This window comes from Leguminivora glycinivorella, chromosome 16 (genome assembly GCF_023078275.1).
Source record: "Leguminivora glycinivorella isolate SPB_JAAS2020 chromosome 16, LegGlyc_1.1, whole genome shotgun sequence".
NCBI lineage: Eukaryota > Metazoa > Arthropoda > Insecta > Lepidoptera > Tortricidae > Leguminivora > Leguminivora glycinivorella.
The window spans coordinates 6,798,117-6,822,423 of record NC_062986.1 but is presented as its reverse complement, the minus strand read 5'-3'; the positions used below and the strand labels follow the sequence as shown (position 1 = coordinate 6,822,423).

Sequence of the window (24,307 nt, the reverse complement as noted above, 5' to 3'; positions counted from 1 at the left end):
GACGCCTGCAGGAACTAACGAGCGCTGATTGCGAGCGGAACGCTTAGCGTTCGTCCGGCGCACCGCTATCATTGCGCTCCGCTAACGCTACGCTATCGAAACGCTTTATGTGTGGCGGGGCTTAAAGCAGCATCCTTCCGACACTTGCGTTCGTGGCTGTATAGCCAAATTCGAGAGAGGATCCCTCGTCCGCACACAGCAGGTGAATGCTCCTCCAGATGGGCAGGGGTTAGAGGCCTGCTCCCATACAATATTTAAGTACTGTGATATGGATTGTTGAGGGATAAGATAAAGTCATCATCCTCATCCTTATTGCGTTATCCCGTCATTTGACACGTCTCATGGGAGCCTGGGGTCCGCTTTGAGAACTAATCCCAATATTTGGCGTTGGCATTAGCTTTACGATAGCGACTGCCATCTGACCTTCCAACCCGAAATGCCGAAGGGTTACTAGGCCTTATTGGAATTAGTCCGATTTCCTCACGGTGTTTTCCTTCACGGAGATTGATATCCGGGCTCGACGTTCATCACTAGGTTTCTCAAGATTCTACCTTTAATACGTCTGACTTGCATGTATTATTTTACTCTCGTCTGCAATACTTATGTATCTTACGTTCGTGGCATAATATGTGCCATTATCACACACATATAACTTACGTATCACGGTGTAACACTGTAGGATCATTTTTACAGCATGCAGCGAGAACTTACCGTAAAAGTGATGCATACTTAGTTGCGTTAAACACGTTCGGTGCCAATAAATAGACATTGTATTAATAATGTACGGAAAAGTTATCATGTCTATTGGCTACTGTATACTGCCATGAAGTGCATAAGGTACTGTTCCAATTCAGACTACCTACTTGGTGAGGTATAGTGACATTCCTGTAGCAACATTGCAGCGCGATAGAATTGCTATCTGTGGGCTATTTCACCACTTGTCGCTAGGCAGAGTGATGGCAGATAGACTAAAATGTTAACAGAATGGTTGGCATCCGTTAGCTCGTCGGGTGGACGACATCCGGAAAATTGCGGGTCACAACTGGATTAGACTAGCTCAGGACCGGGACAAGTGGCGTACTAGAAGAGAGGCCTATGCTCAGCAGTGGGCGATACCTTTATCGCATCATATCAGCCCTTGCTGATATGATGTTGATGATGATATCACCAGTGACATTGACACTAGACACTGACAATTCTGTGCCTATTTCTGGGTTGATAAGTAAAATTATTGTTATTCAGCGTCAACATTTCCTTATTGGACAGGCAATCGGCGAAGTGTCACTGTCGGGCGACAATTGTCACTGTTGTGATATAGGCTACAGGTTTGCTGCGGTAAATGTCAAAAACCAGTGTGCGTGGCCAAATGCACAAACGCTTCACGAATCGTGAGCGAATCGTGAGCGAATCGTGAGGCAATCATGAAGCGCTTAGGCGTTCGGCTAAGCACACTGGGAAGAAATGCCGGCGTAGCAGCAGAGACCGAAACTTATAATACACCCTATTTTTATTGAATTCCGTCAACTTTAAGGGAAGGTTCTTTAGACCAAATACAATTAATTTCATATTATTAAATTAAAACGGGACTTAATCGCGTAAAACTTACGTTTTATATTTAACCCGACGTTTCGGACATGACATTACGTCCGTGGTCACGGGTAGACTGGCTGACGGGTAAACTCGTACAGCTAGAAGATGTTGATACAACTCCCAGCCAGTCTACCCGTGACCACGGACGTAATGTCATGTCCGAAACGTCGGGTTAAATATAAAACGTAAGTTTTACGCGATTAAGTCCCGTTTTAATTTAATAATATGAGTGAAGATCGTGTTAGTTTAAATCAATATACAATTAATTTCTTTAAGAAACTAGCGTCTTAACTCTTACGGTTATCGAGCTATTAAAAAAATAAGGATAATTACTGAACACGTGTGTGACAGCCTTTACCAATTCCTAATGTTATTTGTTTTGACATGTGCCATCAATCACTTGACACTAACTTGAATGTTATTCTTAAGGGTCTCTCACACTAATAAAATCATTTATTATGTATGAAAAGAGGAAAAATTTTTTTGTGCGAATTTAACTAAAAGAGATATATAGGGTGGTTCCTGATAATGAAAACAAAAAAAAAACACGGCGTAGAGCGTTGACTGCATTCTCATTGGATCTGCAAAATTAACAGCAGTCCTGAAAATGTTGATAACTTACCATTACACAATACAAGTCCAGTTCCTTAACAGCATCTGAAACAATAAAATAATAATATAGGTTCATAAATGGTTGCAATGGCTTTCCATAAGAGAACAGTACGAATGATTCATTTACAATTAGGCCAAATATCTCTCGGAATTTCAGATAATAACGTCCTTATTACACTCGAAGCATAAACACCGAAAGGAAGAAGCAAAAGAAGAATGCAGAAAATGTAGTCCTAATGGTATCTCCACAAAGGGCTGTTATAAATGCCAGTGTAGGAACACCACAAGTCTAAACGTACTAAACATAGGACTAGTTGCTAAACGTTTAGCACTTATGCTCTTTTCCGTAAAGAAGAACTTTAGGTATATTTGTAAATGCAATAATCATGTATGTATCATACTGTACGTGACCGTTTGTTTCTTTTTCAATCAATAAATAAATATTTTAATTATCAGAACTATCTCCCCCCGTTTAAAGCTCGGCCACAAATGCGCGTTTTGATAGCGTATGCGGAGCGGTAGCAGAGCGTCAGCGGAGCGCAACGATAGCGGTACGCCGGACGAACGCTGCCGTTGCGCACAGCGGACCCGGCGGGAACTAACGACCGCGGAATGCGCGCGGATTGCGAGCGGAATGCCAGCGTTCCGCCGGCGCACCGCTATCATTGCGCTCCGCTAACGCTACGCTATCAAAACGCTTTATGTGTGGCGGAGGCTTTATATCGGGAAAGGTTCGTGATCATGTTCCACCCGGTATAACGCTTTTACTTGCACTAATATACATACTATTGTATCACAGCATACATAGCCTAAGAAAATAGCAACCAAGCATACCTTACATAACGCGTAATATTCCAAACTAAGGGTAAGCCTCCGTAGCCCAAATTACTGTTAGTAATAAGAGAATTTGGCCTAAAACAATATGTTTCAATGGTCCTAGTATTCAATTACGCACTGTTTCCATAGTGAAATTAATTACTCAACAGTAGTTAATTACAAAAGGTAAATTACGTGGAAAAGTCAAATTTTAATTGCAAAATAGTAAAAGGGTTATATTTGTTCAAATCTCAGCTGCAGGAAGGACCGGTGTTAATTGCTTTGTAACTGTAGATCGTACAATTATAATAATTACGTGGAATCATTACGAGTATTATGGAAATATGTACAAATTGTCTCGGTTTCCGGTTTCAGTGGGATAGGGCTTCTGCTCGCCGCGTAGGTAAAACTGACAGCCGTATTCAAATGCCACAACGATATGATATATGATACCTATCGGAATATCAGTGTCAAGAGCGACGTCTTTAATGTAAAAATGTCACTAATGACATGGACAGATCCTGGCAATTTTCGAATACGGTCGTGAGTGAATGGCAATTTTATTCATTTTTGAATTCGGTTCCCGATAATACGGAATCCCTGTAAAAAAAGTGGAAAAAAGTGTGGGCACTGTGGGCAGCGCTGTATAGTTGTGTGTGCAATTGTGCATGGATCACACAAACGTAACTACCGTCCATCCAATTGAAATTACACCCTCTGTTTATATTTAACGACTCAATGTATAAGGCTCCATGCGGATAAATGCTGCACTACTGCTGCCACATTGCTGTATCTTCGATAGTTGACCCTAAATTAGTAAAACAGGTTGTTATACGAAGTATTTTTGTTCGCAGATTGTGGAACCACCTCCCGGCCCTCCCCCCGCTTACGACACGGTGGTCGACTGTCCGACTGGACCGAAGGACTGTTCGTTACAGGTAAGAGTACCTTATAAGTATGTACTGATTGATTTTGGGTTGATATTTGCCAGGAATTCATTAATCGATCGTTAGAGCCATCCCACAATCATCCACATCTTCGAGCGTCCAGTGAACTCTTATGGGTGCTGTTCGACACAACGTTAGTACAGTTTGTTAAAACACACAAATATTCTTGGGCTAACGTTTGGTCTAACTCTTCTTCTTCAAAGTCGGTGTTTAAGCCGGCATTCTAGGTGTTCAATACATATAAATATACATAATCTTATCGCACCATAGGACCAAGACCTCAAAATATGTTTTCTATCTAAATTTGTAGTCGGTGTGTCCCAACAGTTGAAAATCATACTAAATAAGGCACAGTAACCAAGTTTTCTATTTCCAGGAGGTGACAACAGAGCCCTGCAGCCGCTGCAAGCCGCGCTGCGACAGCGGCCTGCCGTCGTACGAAGCTGCCGTGATGCTGAAAGACACTAAGTTATAATCCCGTGTGAACCTCGGCCTACTCTTTCTAAGCGATATAGTTAGAAAGAGATGGGTGCTTATGGTGTCGTGGCTATTGCGCTTGAGATTTAAGCGGTGGTGCCTCTTATTGTAAGGCTGTGTGCTCGGAGAGGAGGTTGCCCCGGAACGGAGGAGCTGGGCAGGCCTGCAGCGGCCGCGGCACGCGTACCACGAACGAACTGAAGTGCACGTAGTGACGCGGTTGAGCGTGCGACCTCCCGACGCAGCGCCGACTCAAGACACTTGTTCGATCTTCAATTGTTTGACATGCTGACTTTGACTGCATGCCCGCTCCTCTGCACGCCCAATACGAGCGTTCAGGTCTTACAGTTATAGCGAGCTGTATGTAGTTTTGTATAGTTGGTTTAAATTAGATAACGGTCTCACCTCCTAAATGGAAGGTATTATACTGAAAGACATTAAGTGACATGTTGAATAAATTAAGTTACAATACCGCTTTAGAAACCACCGGACACGTGTGTGAGCGATGGACTCTCGTAGCATGCCGGGTGGTGTAGTATAGATAAATGGATAGACAGCAAGCTCTTGTCCTAAAAGTGGGCAGTTAAGACAAAAACACTAATATTATTGTGCTTGAGCAACCCGTCACTCCTCTAGACATGCGTTAAAATGTGCCTGATGGGATGCTGTATGTGTATACGTTGTAGGTTTATAAATTACATTAACTTATTATAATCCGAGCAATCGCACCTAACACGCGCAAGCTATTTCCCCGACGCAAATATAAATGTGACACTACCGTACTGCAATTCGGTAAAGAAACAGTGTGAGACACCAAATAGTTACACCGCCTACGGCGCCTACATACTTACCCCCTTATTCATAAACGTTCACTGAAGTTATCAAGCCGATAAAGTTCGTTTGTCCCTTTCCGGCGTACTAGTGTGATAGAAAGGGACAAACGAACTTTATCGGCTTGATAACTTTAGTGAACGTTTATAAGGGGATTAGACTTCATGAGAAATATAAATCTTAGAAGAATCGCTACAATATCGGCACGAAGTCCTGACTAACATCAAAATCGTTAGTCTAGATTTTCTCATACCTACGCTCCCGATATCGCGCTACGCTATCGATTCATCACAGCTAAGTGTCAGACTATGTCGCGTGCAGTCGACGGCAATCCTCAAATCGTGATAAGACTCCTAGCGGTGTGATTCCCACAGATCACTAATATGGATGACTCGACGACCACGACACGTTCGCTCCAAGCATATAAGTAGGTCGAGCATGACGCCATTGATGCCGTATTTCATTTTGTTTGTACCATAGTATGACGATCAGCGTCGCACGTCGATTTCGGAGTTTAGTTGTAGGACATACGTCGACTAGTCAATCTAACAACGTTGTTTAACTTTTTCAAAGTTGCCCAGAAATACGAAAACCTGATTAAAGTTAAATCGCTAGTCTTAAAACTCAAATTTAAACTCTTTCTTCTTATTCGCGCTCCGCTATCGATTCATCAAAGTTAAGTGTCAGACTATGTCGCGTGCTCTAGGCGGGAATCCTCAATTCGTGATAAGAATTCTAGCGGTGTGATTCCTACTGTTCACTGAACGATAAATCGAGTGTTAGAGTTATCGCACCTTGTTGAATTTAGTAGAAGGAAAAGCTGGTTATTAGCTATTTATTTTAACCAAATTAAAGAAAAGGGTCATGCCAGACCAGAATTTTACGGGCTTGGCAGAAAACCGGACGGCTTGGATATTGCTTTAACGACAAAAGCTCTAAAAAATAAAAATAAAATATTATGTTGTAGCTAGCGATAGGGACCCACTAATGTAATGATTTGGAAATATTTTCATCGCTTTTGAAGTACGCATTTCAGTGTCCATGAAATCAGTTACTACAAACCCTCTGGGGTTGTTGGGTAGGCGATATTATCAACAGTTTCATCTGTTCTTTGTATTCCGGAACCAATGGTTTAAAATCTCAAGAACTAATGCGATTATCATATCAGAATTTGAATAAATAAATAACGCTGTTACATTGTCTCGTTAAAAATTGTCTGCAGTCGACTCACTTCTGTTAGGTGTCCGTTGGAATGAAGCTCAGTCACCTTCCTTCCAACCACAATCCTTAGCTACTTAAGAATAACCTCACGATCCGCATTTCATATATCAGCGACGAGAAAATGGGATGTATTAAAATACAATTTCGGGACTGTGTTATGAGGTTGGGACTTTGATATTGACTTTAAAATAACATTAGTTTCTCTCTAAGTTGTAGATCTCATGAGTTTGTATTGAATGCATTCCTTTTACTGATCTTGTCAATGCCAAAATTAAAATGAAGCTATAATGATTCCATAGCAATTTGAAACATAATAAAGTCAGGTGGGAAAGGAAAGAATTAATTTTGCCTACAGCCAGAGGGTCAGTATGAAAACTCGTAACGAATAGAATTCTTGACCTGTTCTACCACCTGTCCCTATTTTTAAAATTTCCGCTTTACATAGGTACGCTAATTCTGTAAATTAAAAACAAGCAAAACTCCGACAAAACGCGGATTAGCATACACTAAAAAGTTCTGACGTGAGCTCAGCGTTTAAGCCTAACAATAAATTGTGAGGGCTTCATAATATTCCCGTGCCTTTGTCGACGGCGTCTCGGCGTGAATAGTTTCTAGAAGGATCTAGGTCGCACGGTGCGATGTAACGTGCCTACATATAGTGCCGCTGAAAACTCGTGCGAGTCTTGATTTAAAGAACTCTAGAGAAACGTGATTAAGATTTAAGGTTTTGTTCGATTTTTGATTGCACCAGCTTACCAGTATTGCGGCTTGCGGCGTGACATTTTTGCCGATTGCATTGACGCCAGCAACGCCAAAATCGATGTTGCTGCCGCAACTTCGTGTACCTAATCTTACACATATTTGCTGTCTTTGGACAGGTAAGTCATTAAAAAACATCAATTATGTCATAAAATAATAGCCACATCCCAATATTATATCTTATAAGATCATGAACACGACACTTCTACAGAAGGCCTGAGGCTTCATCTGGTTTAAAAGAACTACTTAAATCATAATGACTGGAGTCCGTCAAAAGAGTTGTAAAGACTCAAAAGACTCACCTTTTACAAACTATTATTTCTGTCTACAACTATGATTACGTCGAGTACTTTGTTACCCGATCCAATCAAAGTGCAGTAATCAACAGCAAGCTTGATAAGACTGGTTTTTGATTGGCAGTTAACGGCGTTCACTGTTTATCAGGAATTACTTTGGCTTTCCTGTGGTTAGGTTATTTACCTTGGCATCGGTGTATAAAGTTACAGGTAGTAAAAAATAATAGCATTGTAAATATCACCATCAGTACCAGTTTTTTAATGACCAAGGGGGAATCCGTGAGAGCCAAGGGGGATGCCAGACTCTCCGGACCAAACCCACTAATATTAGTGGGTTCCGAAGCTCGCTTTTGAGTAGAAAAGTCCACCAAGAGATGACTTCCTCCACGACGAGTAAATATAGGGCCACAACATGAAACCCTGTCGCTGCGACATTTGTATAAAATATGCGTTCCAAAGTAAAAGTACAATCACACCCGCGCAGATGGAAATGGAAACCTTACGTGTGTTCTGCATTGAACATATTTCTGAAAATTATTTGACACATTCACATTTTCAGATTCGCTCTTGTCACAAAACCGTTCATAGCACAAGTGTCTTCTAATATTTTCGTTTTGGATTGTACAGTTTTTAGCCAAACTTGAGTCTAAAAATGGATCTGTCCGAATTGTCTTGTTGAATCTTATCTCGCTTTGAATTTCCTTGTTTGTAGACCGAAGTATGCTATTATCTTGATGCTGTATGGTTCTTCGGTTTGATTCGATATGGTTTTAGTTAAATACCTAATACAATAAATAATCATGATTTAGTACTTACTGCTTTAAATATTTTACTTAACATCTATGTACTTTTAATACTTAAGGGCATGACCGCATGAATCCTTGCACATATTATTGCCGTACTTGAAGAAGAATAAAATTGTTATTCAAGTAATCCTTTTAAAAAGTAAATAGTTTTGGGTTGAACATTTATTATTTTTATAAATATGTACCTATCCATCCAAATCTTGGGATTAGTTTTCAAAGCGGACCCCAGGCACAGTATAAAACCAGTAATAACTCTTCTTACAAACTTCACGCCGCGCGGTGTGTCCCCCTCCCTCCCCTCGCATGCGGCGAAAACATGCGAAACTGGTGATTATTGGGCTGGACAGTCGGGGCCGCGTTTGCGCGCTGTGTTGACGTGTTGAGTTCGGGAGAAAATGACGTCAGCACCGAAGACATATTTTCGTTACTGTAGTGTTTATGGGTGTATGGAAAGTTCTCAAAATGCGGAAATGTCATTCTTTAGAATTCCTAGACACCCAGAAAAGTAAGTGGTTGTTATATATTTGCAGTGTTAGGTACATTATTGCTTACGTAAATGGCGTAAAAGTGAGATTTAAAGCTAGAATGACACATTAAAATCAATAAGGATTTATCTGTAACGACATTTAGGTAGATGCTGCGATCTATCTAGCTCGAAAGTTTGGTACCTACTTAAATATTGTGCAAACATCTATTCAAACATTTTATGTAAATATGATTTCGTCAGTATTTAAGAAACAAATACGTACTTGAATCTTTATTAGATAAAAAGGTAGAAAGAGCGTTGGTACTAGCATAGCGCCATACACAGTTACTAATACGAGTAGGACAGTAGGTACCTACGTTTCTAGTTCAAACGAATCTTTTTTTTATTGTGATGGATTGGGTGTATTCTAGAGAAAACATATAAAATGAACACTTAAATTAACGCTTTTGCAATTATTGTTACACAATCTACTATTGCGCGTATGAGAGTAATATATTTATAATGATTTTTTGTGTCTTCAATACTGACTAATGTGGTGTCATGACGTGGTATTGTTATACTAAAACCTACTTACAGTTAATAGTACCTATTAGATTTACAACAACTTACATTGTACGAAGTCGATTATAGTAACGTTGTACAACCCTGCGTGACCTTGCGCAGTAGTAACGACCGCGCCGCCGCTGCCGGAGATTAACTACTGATATATCCTTATACTGTGCCCCAGGCTCCCATGAGCCGTGGCAAATGCCGGGATAATGCAAGGAGGATGATAAATATGTACCTATAAACCGATTTTACCATTTCTTAAATAGATTTTATATGTGCATTTGAGCTTATTTCTATTACCCTATACTACAGACCTCCGTTAGCATAAAGTGTGTTATTACATCTATGTTTATTTCACTTGGTTGAAAATTAAGCATTATGGAAATGAAATTAATTTCAAATAATATATGTAACATTAGGTATTGACATTTGTTTAGTATTTTGTATTTATTTTGATTATTTTAAAATTAATGTTGTGTTGTAATTTAGGCTTGTCAAGTGTAAAAATATGGGTGTATACATCTTACTCAAATATAATTATGTCCCATATCATCTTAGTCCGGTGTAACAATAGCGTAGTATTTATGAGACGATTTTTTTCGATACATATTTTTGCACTTGACTGTACTTGTTTATATTTTTGACATTATAGAGATTGAATTGAATTACTAACGGAGTTCTAAAGGTTTTAGACATGTAGGCTAGGTTTTAGAAAATAACACTGTCTTATGACTAGAATAAGATTAATATAGGATCGTAATGATGACCAGCACATTCTTTTAATATTAGTTTTGTAATATTTCGTGATAAAGCTTATAAATGTAGAATAAGAATGAGCCTATATTATGTATGTATATTTTGAAGAAAATGTCGCAGTATCTTTTACATTTTAGTACGTATACTTAGTATGAAGAGTCGGAGAGAATTTTTTTCGCAGCACAGATGTAGTACCGTAACCTTTGTCACTGGACACGGCCACATTCTCCTGCCAGCTTTGCGGTCGCAGCTGCCGCTCTCGCATTGGGCTCACTAGCCACTTGCGGAAGTGCCGCAATCTAAAGGACGCTGCTTAACCCATCATATTATTGATGTTAGAGGCCATTGATGATGACAGATGTAGTGCTTACGGATTCTTATGGAAACGTACGAACGTGTCACGCTATTACAGTCAATCTCAGTACAAGACGTACTGTCACTGTTTGAACTACCATGAGAATTACGAACGTTTAACGAAAAATACAAAGGAAACCCTTTTCGCACTACTTACATCTGTACCTACTTATTTACTTTGTACAATATCAATGTTTTCGCTTTAATTTTTGCATTCCACAGTAAAGTTTAATATTCTAAATGTGTTTCAAATACACGCTCCATGACGGGTCAATTAATTTTTAAAGTGTTAGTTGCAAGTATTTAAATATGTATATAATTAGGCGAAATTGTATTTTTAACTGGCGATAAATTAACCAAATTAATGAAATAAAGGAATAGATAAATGAAACTGTTTCATTTATTACTTCTTTTCTAGTACTTAATTAATACTTACTCTCTGTCCCTGTTACATCCGAGACTCCGTTGTATCATTACTATAACTTAAGCTGTATGTAAATAATAAGTTTTATAAATACAAATTATTATGTGGCACTGAAACTTGAGTAGTTTCATGTGCTCTGCCTACCCCTCCATGGGATACAGGCGTGATTGTATGTATGTATGTGTAAATTATTATGTGTTTCTCCTATCATCGTTTGCCGAATTCATATTTTTTTTTTACGTAACGAAACACGTTTTTACTAAACGAGTAACTGCAGACAGGTAGGTATGTTGAGAAAAGGGTCCACACGATTCTTGATCAGTCCTTGACTGTCTTGAATATTGGGGTGACCCAGATTTTATTAAAAACGACCCGTTTAAGAGGAATTAAGCAAGCAATACCTTCACAAATCTAATTTTCTGTGGCTGAAAAAAATAAAATGTTGGAGAGCAATCTTTATATTTTTTGTTGATGATATGATACTTAAGTAGGTACTAAATTAAGGCTGATCGTAAAAGATTTTTACTGTATACCCATTTACAAAAATCTTTATTATTTTTTTTACTTTGGATGCAGAAATCTCGAATTAATAGCCTCATCTAAATTCGTTCCGAATTCAGAATCCACATAATAAGAAGGGAGGAAGGTCCATCATACAAGTCACCTAGGTAGGTAGGTAATGTAGGTATTGCGTCTTCGTTCTATTCCCATACCTTTGGAGGATTAGACCTATGCAAATTGCTGAAAATATAGTAGGCGGTCATAATATACGGAATAGGGATGACGACTACATAAAAAAATGGCATTCTGTTTAGTCCGTCAGTTAGATCGTCCATAAATACTGAACACATATTTTTCGCTTTTTCTAATTAGTGAAAAAATACAAAGATATAGAGCATCAAAGTTCCGGAGTGGGGGCTGACGTCACTTCACTTCTAAGTAAAAATTGTACCTAAGCGTGACGTCACGCGAAACTTTAACGCACTGTATCGTCCTCATTTTTCGTTTACGAGAAAAAAGAAAAAATACGTGTCTAAAATTCTTTGACTGACGGACTAATTAGTTTTTTTAGTCGTCTCGCCTATTGTATACAAAATCGTGGTTATAAACAAAATGCAGGTAATATCGATACGCAATCCAACAAAGTTGTTCCAACCGCGATCACCTCAATAAAACCGCTGAAGTTTTTTATCTCATCCATTTCTGCGGTATCTCACGCTCTTATGAGCTTCTAACTAAAGTTCTATGTACAATATTCCATCTGAAAACAGTAACCGAGTTTCCAATACCAGTTTCAATCGAAAATGACGTACGTATCTTGAAATTGGAGGGCGCTTACGTCATTATGCGTAGTTTACATTACCAGCTGAGAACCAAAATGACTTAAGTAGATAGAAAGTATGATGCGCTTACATCATTGTGTTCAAATCATTGATACAGATGAGCCCGTTTGATTTACTAATGCATTTGGGTGCATCAATAGGATTTATTTGCAATGCCCATATCGCTTGAACCGCTTTAGTATGTTTATGGCGCTTTTGCGTGTATGACTTAACCATTAGCCAGATTGTAGGTACTATAGGAACTCGGTTCAATTTCGATCGAGATATTCTTGTGACGTGACTAAATATTCTTGAGAGTATAAAAGAACCGACTAAATGTTCAAAAACAGAAATCTTGAGGTGCCTTAATTCTACCAGCCAGCTTAACATCAAGTTAAAATTACTTTGCACTCTTGTAGATAAAATGTAATAGCAAAGTGAGCCTTTACGAGTTGGTGTGGTGAAAAATACTTTGTTCGCGATTTATAAATTTGCCGAAGTAGTCATACCTCGTATGGCGATAGAATAAAGGTGCATCTACATATATAAAACAGCATTAGCCATTAGACTTATATTGACCGGGATATAGACCGTGATTACCTTTTTGATTTTTGTCGAGCTCCCGATATTTCGACGCAGTTGCATGCATCATGATCACGGAAAACTGACGAAGGCGGGTGGATGTTAAAGTTAAAGTCTAATGAAAATAACCGTGAATCATTCAAAACTCTTAGCATTAGCCATAGTATGTAACTACGAGTATAGTATAGTAGGTAAATTATATTTAACGACATCGTCTGGGACGTCTCGATTTCTCGAGCCAATTATACGCGTACCAAGTTACAGCCAACACTCAGGTCAATGAAACATCTTGACACACAAAAACAAATGAATATAAGGTGAGTTATCTCATACATATTCTGAATGTGAAGTGAACTGGATAAAAAAGCGTACAGTCGCCATATATACAGGAGCGTCTAAGGTATTCACAATATCTGAACACGCCAAGCCGGTAAGGCATGTCCAGATATTTTTGCACGTCCCGGCCGCTGAGCTATATCTGATGGCGCCTTTACCAGTTTTTGTCCCTGACCACACCTCGGACACTGGCGATCAAATATATGAAAGAGACGCGTACCTAGCACACAGTCTAAGCTCGTGTAGGTGAGCTCGACTGTTCGCGTTTTTGACAGGCGGTAACTGTGAGGTAACCGAAAGAGGGTGGGCGGCACTTTCAGCGGGGAGCGGGAGTGGCCATACGATACGATACGATAGTACCTTGTACGTGTTTTATTATGGCATGCAATAAGAAAGTTAACCTTATAATGGCAAGAAAAGTGCTTTTAAAAGGCTGATGTACTAATAAGAATCATATTTAAAGCTTTAATAAAGGCAATTATACTTGTAAGAATCATATTCAAAGCTTTAATAAGGGCAATAGCTCTTGTACAGGTTTTGTGATCATCAGATATAAGGGAGTAAAACTCATAACGGCGAAACAGGATGCTGTTTTAAAAGTTTATTGTGCTTTTCGTAGTGATTTATGTGTACATCATCATCAAGTCATCCATTTTGCAAGTTAGTAAACGGTAAGTTAACTTTTACATATTACAATTATTTGCTTATTTATTATGAAAACTGTGTGGGAATCCAATTTCATGGTGAAATGTGATATAAAATGTGTTGTATTATTAATGCGCCCTTGTATTTCAACGGTTTTGTACTAAAAATGCGGTTAATTAATTTTGACATGTCTTGAGCAAGGCTGTTATAAGAGTAAAAGCAGTAAGCACATCATTTACAAATACTCTATAAGAGTAAAAACTTTATAATAGCCACCGGTGTTACTTATGATTCGCCATTTTATATATCTTTAGGGTTCCTTCTCACAATTAGTGAAATCCCGAACCTTACCATCTAGTTAAATATTTGTAACGGATACCAGTTAAAAATTCATAACGTTATCGATAGAGAGCAGATTTCAGGTAGCGATTTAAATATTAATATGAATATGACTCGCATACAATATTTATTATTTTTTCTACACACGAAAAAATGTATGGGAACATAAAAGTAAAACCCTTTTTGGATGCTTTTGTGAATATTGGGCAAAAATTATAATGATAATAAATAAAAATAAAAAAAATATTTATTTATACTTATTTCTTTAATATTTCTTCTGCGCATTGCACAGTAAAAACTTCTATTATGGCTCAAAGAATATAAAAATGAAAATAATTCGCTTCTTATATATATTTAAATTGAAAGTCCATTATTTAGAATAAAATACTTTAATTTATAAAATAAAAAATAACATTAATTTAATCTAATTATTCAGTGAAGTTTGTGGTGTGCTATGTAGGTAATAATAATAGATTATAAACCACATGACATGTATTTAAAAAATTGCACTAGTCATATCCATATTAATATTTAAATCGCTACCTGAAATCCGCTGTCTAGTTATCATGTACTTGGCGCAAAACTTTGAAATTGCATTTTTGTTCGAAAGACCGTTCTTTTTAAACCGGTATTTTGGGGAACGCTTTGATAAAAATTTGGTTCGATTAACCGGCATAGAACAAAATAAAACCGTGTAGTCCGCAGCATGTCAGGTAATACTGATATTTTCAATATTTCATTAGGAAGTTATACCTAGAATTTTCAATTTAAAACAAACTTGTGCTTCGGAATATTTAATCTTCTGGTGCCTTATTTTATTACTTCCTATTGATTTATTGTAAATGCTGAGTCAAATACTCTATTTGATATTTATTATTATGGTTATTGTTACAGAATCTGTGGATGAGATACATAGTCAGCCGTTTTTAGTGACGTGAAGATGACAAACTCTTCTCCTCCTCTTAGTAAGTAAGTGCTATTGAAAACCACAGACGATTTCAGTACCGCCATCACAATGGACTTTGTGTCGATAACTATAAACAGCCTAGCCTAAGACTTCAAATAAATATATATTTTTTTTTATTACAGATGAACTACAAAACGGCACATATTCTGATGGAGAAAATCAGTCACAATCATTACTTACACCCAAAAATAAGCCAGGAGTGGTGGATCAAAAAACATGCAAAATGGAAGAGGACGCAGGAAATAGTTTAGGTTGTAAGAAAATCACACCAAGCAAAGATGGCGCTGATAATTCAAAACAAGAAAACGGAAATCAATATATCTTTTATGAATTTGATGAAGACCTCGATAAAAGAAACTACTTATTATTTTGGAAATTTACTGATAGGTTAATTACAATTTCTACCACCGTGTCGGCGCTCTGAAGAATATATTAATATTTTGAAGTATGTAGACTCATTGAAACAGCAACATCGTGAGCAATAGAACTGAAAATATTAATCTTATAAAGTTACTTGTATCGGTTTGGTTTCGTTGCACATAAATAAATATCTTAAAAAGTGAGTTTGTCTTTATTTGTCCTCAATTTTAATCTGTCTTAGTCCCAAAAGGATTACATATAAAATCGCTTTCTTCTTAAAATAGCCGAACATTGTATTCACATATTCAGATCGTCCAACATTCACAATGATACCCCGCAATAAAAGATTTTTTTTTATTTCAGACCAAAGTCCATAAAGTAAGGAATACACTTTTGGAACTTATTCTCATAAAGTTAATCTTAAAAATTAATATTAGTAGGTACTGATGGATAAAAAAACTGAGTGCCTTGGTAATAGTCTCTTATACGCTCAGTTATGTATAATTGGCCACCTCCGAGTACATGCTAGTCTGGTATAACCGGTGGACACTCTATTTAATAATGTAAACATTGTAAAACATGGAAACAATGGACCAGTTACATTTGCCCTCCAGTCGAGATCTGCCCCGCGGCCCCGCTGTATATACCTTAACATTTTTCACCGCAGAGCTACAGACACCTTAAATAAGAACAAAAAATATAATTATTAAGCTAAATCCAAACTCAATTCATCATTTAACGATATACCTGTATTACTGTCACTGCTGCTTGCCTGCATATTCATATAATTATTCCATAATGGCATCCTCTACGGAACCACTAATCGATAAGTTGGGATCAGATTGTTCACATTCGCTGGATTTTCAAAATGACGAATCAAGTTTTATAAAAACTTTTAATACGACACTTTCAAGAATAATGCCTTTATAATTATTGTATAAGAGAAAATGTATTGCTTTAATTCTTTAAAACACTTTATAAAATGCTATAATTTGTTTGCTGGATAGACGTTTTATTATATGCTCCTATGAGGCATAAAGCATCATAGTTATCTTATGCATTACTTTTATAAGAATAATTGGCCATAACAAAAGCTTTTATAGTGCTTTGAATATTATACAGCGAAAAGGCATTTTAAATGGCTTCTATAAGAATACATATTTTTAAACCCTTATTGCAGTCATATAAATTGGACTTATTAACGTGTACATGGCCAAGTTATAAGAGTAAATGTACTATTGGCCAAATCCTCTTATAATGAGCTACTATAAGAGTAAATATTTTTAAACCCTTATTGCAGTCATATAAATTGGACTTATTAACGTGTACATGGCCAAGTTATAAGAGTAAATGTACTATTGGCCAAATCCTCTTATAATGAGCTACTATAAGAGTAAATATTTTTAAACCCTTATTGCAGTCATATAAATTGGACTTATTAACGTGTACATGGCCAAGTTATAAGAGTAAATGTACTATTGGCCAAATCCTCTTATAATGAGCTACTATAAGAGTAAATATTTTTAAACCCTTATTGCAGTCATATAAATAAAAAAGTAACAACTAATTCGTGTTATTAAAACTGAGAGAAGCGACAAGGTGAGAAGAGAGAGCGAGGTACCTAACCGGCTTACCTACACTTCGTTCTTCAACCGGTGTTGATTGTCACTTTTGATGAAGCCAAAAATTAATTGAAAGCAACCTGCTAAGTGGCAAGTCGGAGGAATGTCACGTTGCCAGGAAAATTAGAAAATAATAACTAAGGTCACTAGTCGAAAGTAAATCCATATATTTAATTTATTTTCACTTCATGCCTACGAAGTCTCGGGTTCGAACCCCGACTCGTACCAACGAGTTTTTCTGAACTTATTATGCGAAATGTCATTTGATATTTTGCCAGTCGCTTTTCGGTGATGAAAAACATTGTGAGGAAACCGGACTAATTCCAATAAGGCCTAGTTACTCTTCAGATTGGAAGGTCATCGCAAGTAAAATTAGAGCCTAATACGCCAAATTTTGGGATTAGTTGTCAAAGCGGACGCCAGGCTCCCAGGAGCCGTGGCAAATGCCGGGATAACGCAAGGGGGATGGTACTAATAGGGGGAACATAAAACACACCTACCAAAAAAAAAGTGATACAGGTACTTTAAATAGGTAATATTTCCCAGGTAAACGTACTACCTACACCAGTAAATATTTGTGTAAAGTTTTACCCGGTACAGGAAACGTGTGAACAGGGTTAACAAGGTGCCTTAAAGTTTTAACAGCGGGTGCTAGGTAAGCACATAGTTAAACAAGCTGCCGATTTTTTTTTTTTTTTTTATGGGATAGGAGGCAAACGAGCAGACAGGAAATGTTTAACCCTTAAATGCATGAATTTTTCTTTTAACAAGATATTAATATATGTGATAGACAATGGTTTTCTGACTCTGGGAAAAATGATAAAAAAAATATTTAAGATCGATTTTTATACTAAATCAGTGTTAGAAGTTAAATAGGCCAAATCTTATTTATATAAATATATCGTAATTGGTAAGTTTTATTTAAAAAAAATTACTACTATTAAAAAGGTACACTATTTGTGGAACCTCTATGATAAAATGTTTAAACATAAACTAATTACTAACTCCGAAAAAATCAGCCTAAATCACATACTAAAAATCGCCATCGTCCTGTTTATTCACACTTTTCCGCCATTTCATCTTAATCCTTAAATAATAAATCATTATATTATTGAATGTATTTAATTGTTTATTAAATAATAATAAATAATGAATAATAATTAAGCAATAAATGTGATTTTGGATAGCTACATATCGAGCTACGGGCCATCAAATATATGATGCATATATACATCACCATGCATTTAAGGGTTAATAACTCAAGCGCAAGGGGAAAAATTACCACTCGGTTGAAGTAACTGCACGAGACCATGCGCTTGGCGAGGAACAGATGACTATGGAGGGACCTAGTCTTCAACAGAATGATGTCACATGATGTCACGATCCTCAGCATTGAGGGAACGACTAAAGAAGAAGAAAGTGTAACGTGCTTATTTCCATTTGGAAATTAACAGGTATCTATCAAGGACGCAAATCTGTTGTTTAATTAATTTAATTTAATTTATTTATTATATCAGACAACAAAGGGCCCATAATGGTTAGTACTTATACATTATTGGATATTTTAAAAACTACCTGTTAGTATAACATAAACAAAAAGTCGACACAATAATACAACAATAAAACAATAAAACACTCACCTAGTGGCGGTCATGACACACTCAAAATGCCGCGCTATAGGTGAGTCATATCGGCAGGCTATAGCAGCAGGCTATATTTAAATACCCATCGTCTACCAAGCATCTAGCAACCTAATGGGCATTAATTTTCACGAGAAGAATCACCAAAAGATTTTTTTTAAGGTTAGTAAGTAAGTAAATATTCTTTATTGCACCAGTTTAGCATAAAGGTAGGTAAATTTCATGTTTTCCTACTCAGAATCACAAGCCCTTTCAATCTAGGATAAAAAACGAGAGACAAAAAAGTGATCCCTTTTTCTATTATTTTGCATACTTTCCACTTTGTACAAAGTGTTTGAAAAATAGTAACGAAGTGGAAAAAGGGAAAAATTAAATTTGGGACGCTTTTTCCGCTTAGTAGGATCGAAAGGGCTCGTGATTCTGAGTAGGAAAAACATTTTTACCTATTCTAGAAACAAAAGTTTTTGAATCTTTTTTTCGCGAAAATGAATATGGTGGTCTAGCACAGCTTTCGTTCTCGCTCCCGAGTCCATACATGGCATACATATTGTGCAACTTCTTAGTAGTTCCGAGCCGGAACGCTCTAGATTCCATGCGGTTTAGCACAACTTGCGCTCCTGCGCGCGACTAGTCTACTTGCGAGGGTTTCAATGTACATATGAGGAGTAAAGAAACTTGCTAGTAATTAGTAATATACATTTATAACGACAATGACGAGAGGAGAATATTATTACTTGATAAAAAAAATACATAATATAAGAGTCTAACATAAACTGTCGGACGAATGCATGTTAAATGTAAAAAATGATCATTTATTATCCTACCAGCTAATATTAGGCATCTATAAAATACACGCATCAACTGGTAAACATGAGTTAACTCATGTTGATAAACTGCGACGTTCTCACCAGGTTTTTGAAGGATAAAGAAATCCTTTACGAACTGGTGCATGCGATGAAAATAAATTACCTAAATAGCTATGCAAAATAGGTTTACTAAATATCACAGAGAACGCCCTTCGGAAAACTGTTTACTTGATGAGTAATGGAGTGGAAATAAATTATTATGTAATGGTTCGATTTAACAGAAAACTAATTAATTATAGCACAGGACGATTAATGTTCCGCGGTGGTCTGTTTACCTACGGACTGTTTAAATAGGGCATAGAGGTGTGGTACTGTTCATGTACGAGTACGTTACGATATATTTTTTTACGATGAAATATAAGACGAAAGGCTGGTTTTTCATACAAAGCCTTTCATCTTCCGGCCAGAAAGCGTCATATTTCAGGCCGCTGCGTTGAACGAAGTTACCGCTTCCCGGCTTTGACAAACAGAAAAATAGTATACCTTGGCTTGGCTTGGTATACAGGGTATAACAAAAATGGTGGTGATCCGTTTAAGGGCGTATTCAGTATCGTATTCTCATCAGGAAAAAGTAGGATAAAAATTTTTTTTCGCAAAATTTTTTTTTATCTTTGTATGGAGATTCGACCGTTTCGCGCGGCCCGGCTCATACAAAAGTGAAAAATTTTTAGCGAAAAAAAAATTTTCTTCTACTTTTTCCTGATAAGAATACGATACTGAGTACGCCCTTAAACGGATCACCACCATTTTTGTTACACTCTGTACAAGCCGGGTTTCGACCCGCGACTTCCGGATTGAAAGTCTCACGCTGTTTTGCCGCTAGGCCACCAGCCTTAAAATCTTTCAAATACATCCGTGACCGGGAAATAATCGCCCAAGTCACGTGGCATTCTAAATGCATCTCGCAATTCAAAAACTGTATAACGCCATCGTCGCGTCGAAAATGGCTGACTTGCGGAATTCAACCAGCGCTTGTGAAAATAGGATTTAAAATTGAACAAATATAAGTGCTAAAAGCATTGCTGTGCTGGTCATTTGATTCCGTGTCATTCCTTATTCTTGGTGCTGACAGAGTAAACTTGGGAGTTACGTGACTGTAGGGGATTCAGGAAGGAATAAAATTTTAGTGGTTCTACTTTTGTTACATAGTGGTTATATATTTAGGGTGTGAAATCCCTAAGATCTCTGTGTTGACTATGCTGAGTGTAAAGTATAAAAATGTTTTGATGTTACTTGCGACAACGTGCGCTCGGTACTCCAGGTTCTCGATTTAACAAAGTCTATAACTATCAGTAAGAGTGTGTGTCGTTTGCTATTTGCCAGTCACTATTCGATGAAGGAAAACATCGTGAGGAAACCGGACTAGTTTCAATAATGCTTAGTTACCCTTCGGGTTGGAAGGTCACATGGCAGTCGCTTTCGTAAAACTTGAGTCTACGCCAAATCTTGTGATTGGTTGTCATAGCGGACGTCAGGTCCACATGAGCCCTGGCGAATTCCGGGATAACGTAAGGGGATGGATATAACATAATGTTTAATACAGTAATTTTTTGATTGATTGACTGATAACTATCAGAAAGTGGACCAATATTAGTGAACTTCTAAGACAGTTGAGTAAGAGGCTTTTAAACAATATCTACGTAGTTACGCTTGCACCTGATGCCGGTAATACCAGCACAATGGCAGCTCAAGAGGCCTCGAGCCCTCAGGGCTCCATCGAGACCACTTCAGCAGTCTTCACTGCCTGAATCTAGGTGAGACGTTTACATGAAATCACTTCAACCTGTCGATGTCCACTTGATCCTTTTTAGTTTGAAATGTATTAATAGACTTAAGTAGAGACTTACGTAAAATTTGTTATGTGTGGTGTCCATGCGTAAATGGTCTTTCATTTGCAATAACTAAGAATTTCAATATGGAATTTTAGATGATAATGTTCTCATTGCACTTGAAGCATAACCTTTTTGTAAGACGAAACATTTTGAATCCTTTTGTAGGAGAACCACATATTTGTGTCAGTGTCAGTCTAGAGCTCTTTTTATCATGTGTCTTTTATAAAAAAGCTTATTTTTAAATAAAAAGTGACACAACAATAGTTACATCTTCTGGCAGTAATGTAACGAAGAGACAACAACAAAACATTCTGAAATGTGTACAGTCAACCAATTGGAACCCTAGGCCACTCTACAACCATGTCAAAATGACAAGCAGTAAGAGATTTCTTACAATCTGATTTATAACGTCACTATGACATAGTTCTACAGTGGCCTAGGGTTCCAATTGGTTGACTGTACCTACGTTAGGAGTTCACAAAATAATAGGTCTAATTCATACAGAAATGCACCCGTATCGGTCGCATAGTGGTTAATGCTAAACCAGGCAAACATTCATCTTCACGCTGATAGTAAACAAACTGTTGGTAACTATTAGGATACTGTTAAGGTTGTAATAAAACACTACCACTTAAGAATAACACTTGCAGGGAGAACATTTTTTCCTTGGTGGAAAACCGAAGGCTTTAAAATCTCAGGGGCTCTAAGAAAATACCTCTACGAAGGAAACATTATATTCACACTACATCTGTTTTGTAAAGTTAAGTATTAGAGAGCACTTACGCTTTAGTTGACAGACTGCGCTTGGTTGTCGGAAGCCTCTCGGGCCAGCAAAGTATATGTTAGAACCTACGTAAGTTTATTAACTATGAAGTTCGTATGTGCACCATTATAAACTCTACTGGTTGAATAGAATCGTCTTCTAGACAATGTCACATTATGTAAACATGTCAGTTTGGTTCAGTTCGTTTGCCTGTGCGGTCGGCCGGCCGCACAAATATACATTGGAAAACTATCTAGTATTTTATTTACTGTGTCCACGGATATTTCCAACTTGGTAGCAGATCATGCAGTAAATTTGCTACGATTAGAGATGGGCGGCGGGAAAATACCCGGGGTAGATATCGGGTTTTTACCGGGTATTTACCCAATCTACCCGATATTTACCTTTTCTACCCTAATGGGTGGGTATAAATAAATATTGTAATAAAATGGGTCATAAATTGAATTTAATCGTGAAAAAATGTTTTCTTGGTATTGTATAATATATTTATATTTTATTACTATATTTCTATAAACATATATCGAAGTATTTGTATTGAATAAGGAATTTTTTAAATATCATTGACATGCTTGTGTGTTTGTTACCTCCTCCTCCTAAACGGCTGAACCGATGGGGATGAAATTTTGTGTGCTTATTATAGTTCCTCTCAAGTAACAATTTCTGGTCCTATAGTGGTCGAGGACATCAAATTAAATCACACTAAATGGTCCTATAAATAGTCTATATTGGTACTGTAGAGCCGATTTGGCGCAATTATGCAGCCATTTAGTGATATAATAGGCCTATAGCAGTATCATCCGTGACGTTTAAGGTCTATAATGGTGATGTAATGATGACTATTGTGCTAATTTGTTGACATAGAGGACACAGTAACGCTATTATAGTATCAATTTATGCTATAGTAGCATTTGAGATTCCGTTATACAGGTTATTTTGTTCTATAATAGCAGTTGCCGTCCCTTTTAATGCGAAATTTCTAAAATAATTTAATGTGTGTAATATTTAACTAAAACTGTTCTAAACGAGGAACTTAACGAAAAGTGGCGTTTGAACTTGTGAAGTTTAGTGTCAATTAACATAATTTGGATTTCGTATACTTCCATCATTACTGCAAAAAGGTATGCGATGGAAATTTTACCGTTAAAAGAATATTAGTTTAATGGAGTATTTTAAATGCGCCCTCGATTTATACATGTTTTGAATAAAATAAATAAATATAATTTAATACAATGAAATTATTGACACCATAGTTTCTATTATGGATCCAAGAAGTAAAATATACGCTTTTATAGTTCGACTATATCACTTATCATACGCATTCACTGCCATAAGCCCGCCATCGTGGATTCAATTAAGTAGGGTTGCATGAGAATTTAACTATGATCCAGTTTAACTTATAAGTTCTTTATATAGAAAACAATACTTGTTTTCAATGTTTTACTATAGAAAGATCTTTTAAACAGTATTAATAAATGTTGTTTTCTTTTTAGTATGACAAATCTAAACTACAATTGGTCGCTATGTGTATTTTTAAAGTTAATTTCTAGAAAAACACTGTACGGAACCAGATACCGCATCTTTGGCCTGATTTCATAATTACGATGTATAAACACCATAAAGCAGCCTTTTAAGGTCTAAATTATCATTTAAAAGTACCTAATCGTTTTCTACTCTTATATATCTAATTTGGTTTATAAAACATATAGTAAACTCAGCTATAACGCTATTGTGTTTTAAAAGAGATACCGAAACCATTATTCAACAGGTCTGTGATATTTAAAGAGTCATTGTGGCGTATACGGCGATGAGATATAAAAGGCATTAGAAAACGACTATAACCTTTTCAAAGCTATATAAACGTATCCTGAAAACTTCATTATACAGCAAAATAGCTCTATAATGGTATTCATATCACTACTTTACAGTGTTAAATACTATAGCAGTGTTTTCCAAAGCCACTATATCCCAAAATAGTGGTAAGGTAACGGACCCAATCATGGACAGTTTAAGAAAAATTTTTGCCTGTTATTGATATTTCACTCATAAATGTAAAAATTCTACCGCTAAGCGTGTTAAATCTTGAATGT

The 24,307-nt window shown here is 36.9% G+C and overlaps 1 protein-coding gene across 2 annotated transcripts in view; it reads right to left on the bottom strand.

The window, feature by feature from the left end:
• The window catches only part of LOC125234601 (probable beta-hexosaminidase fdl), a 202,320-nt gene that overhangs the window by 109,286 nt on the left and 68,727 nt on the right, over positions 1-24,307 (bottom strand). Inside the window, exon 3 of one of the 2 annotated variants that reach the window (XM_048140914.1) lies at positions 2,213-2,247. The exons of the other annotated variant lie outside the window; for it this stretch is intronic. The gene's annotated coding sequence lies outside the window, so the exon portion shown is untranslated. The remainder of the gene's footprint in view (positions 1-2,212; positions 2,248-24,307) is intronic. 2 annotated transcript variants of the gene reach the window in all.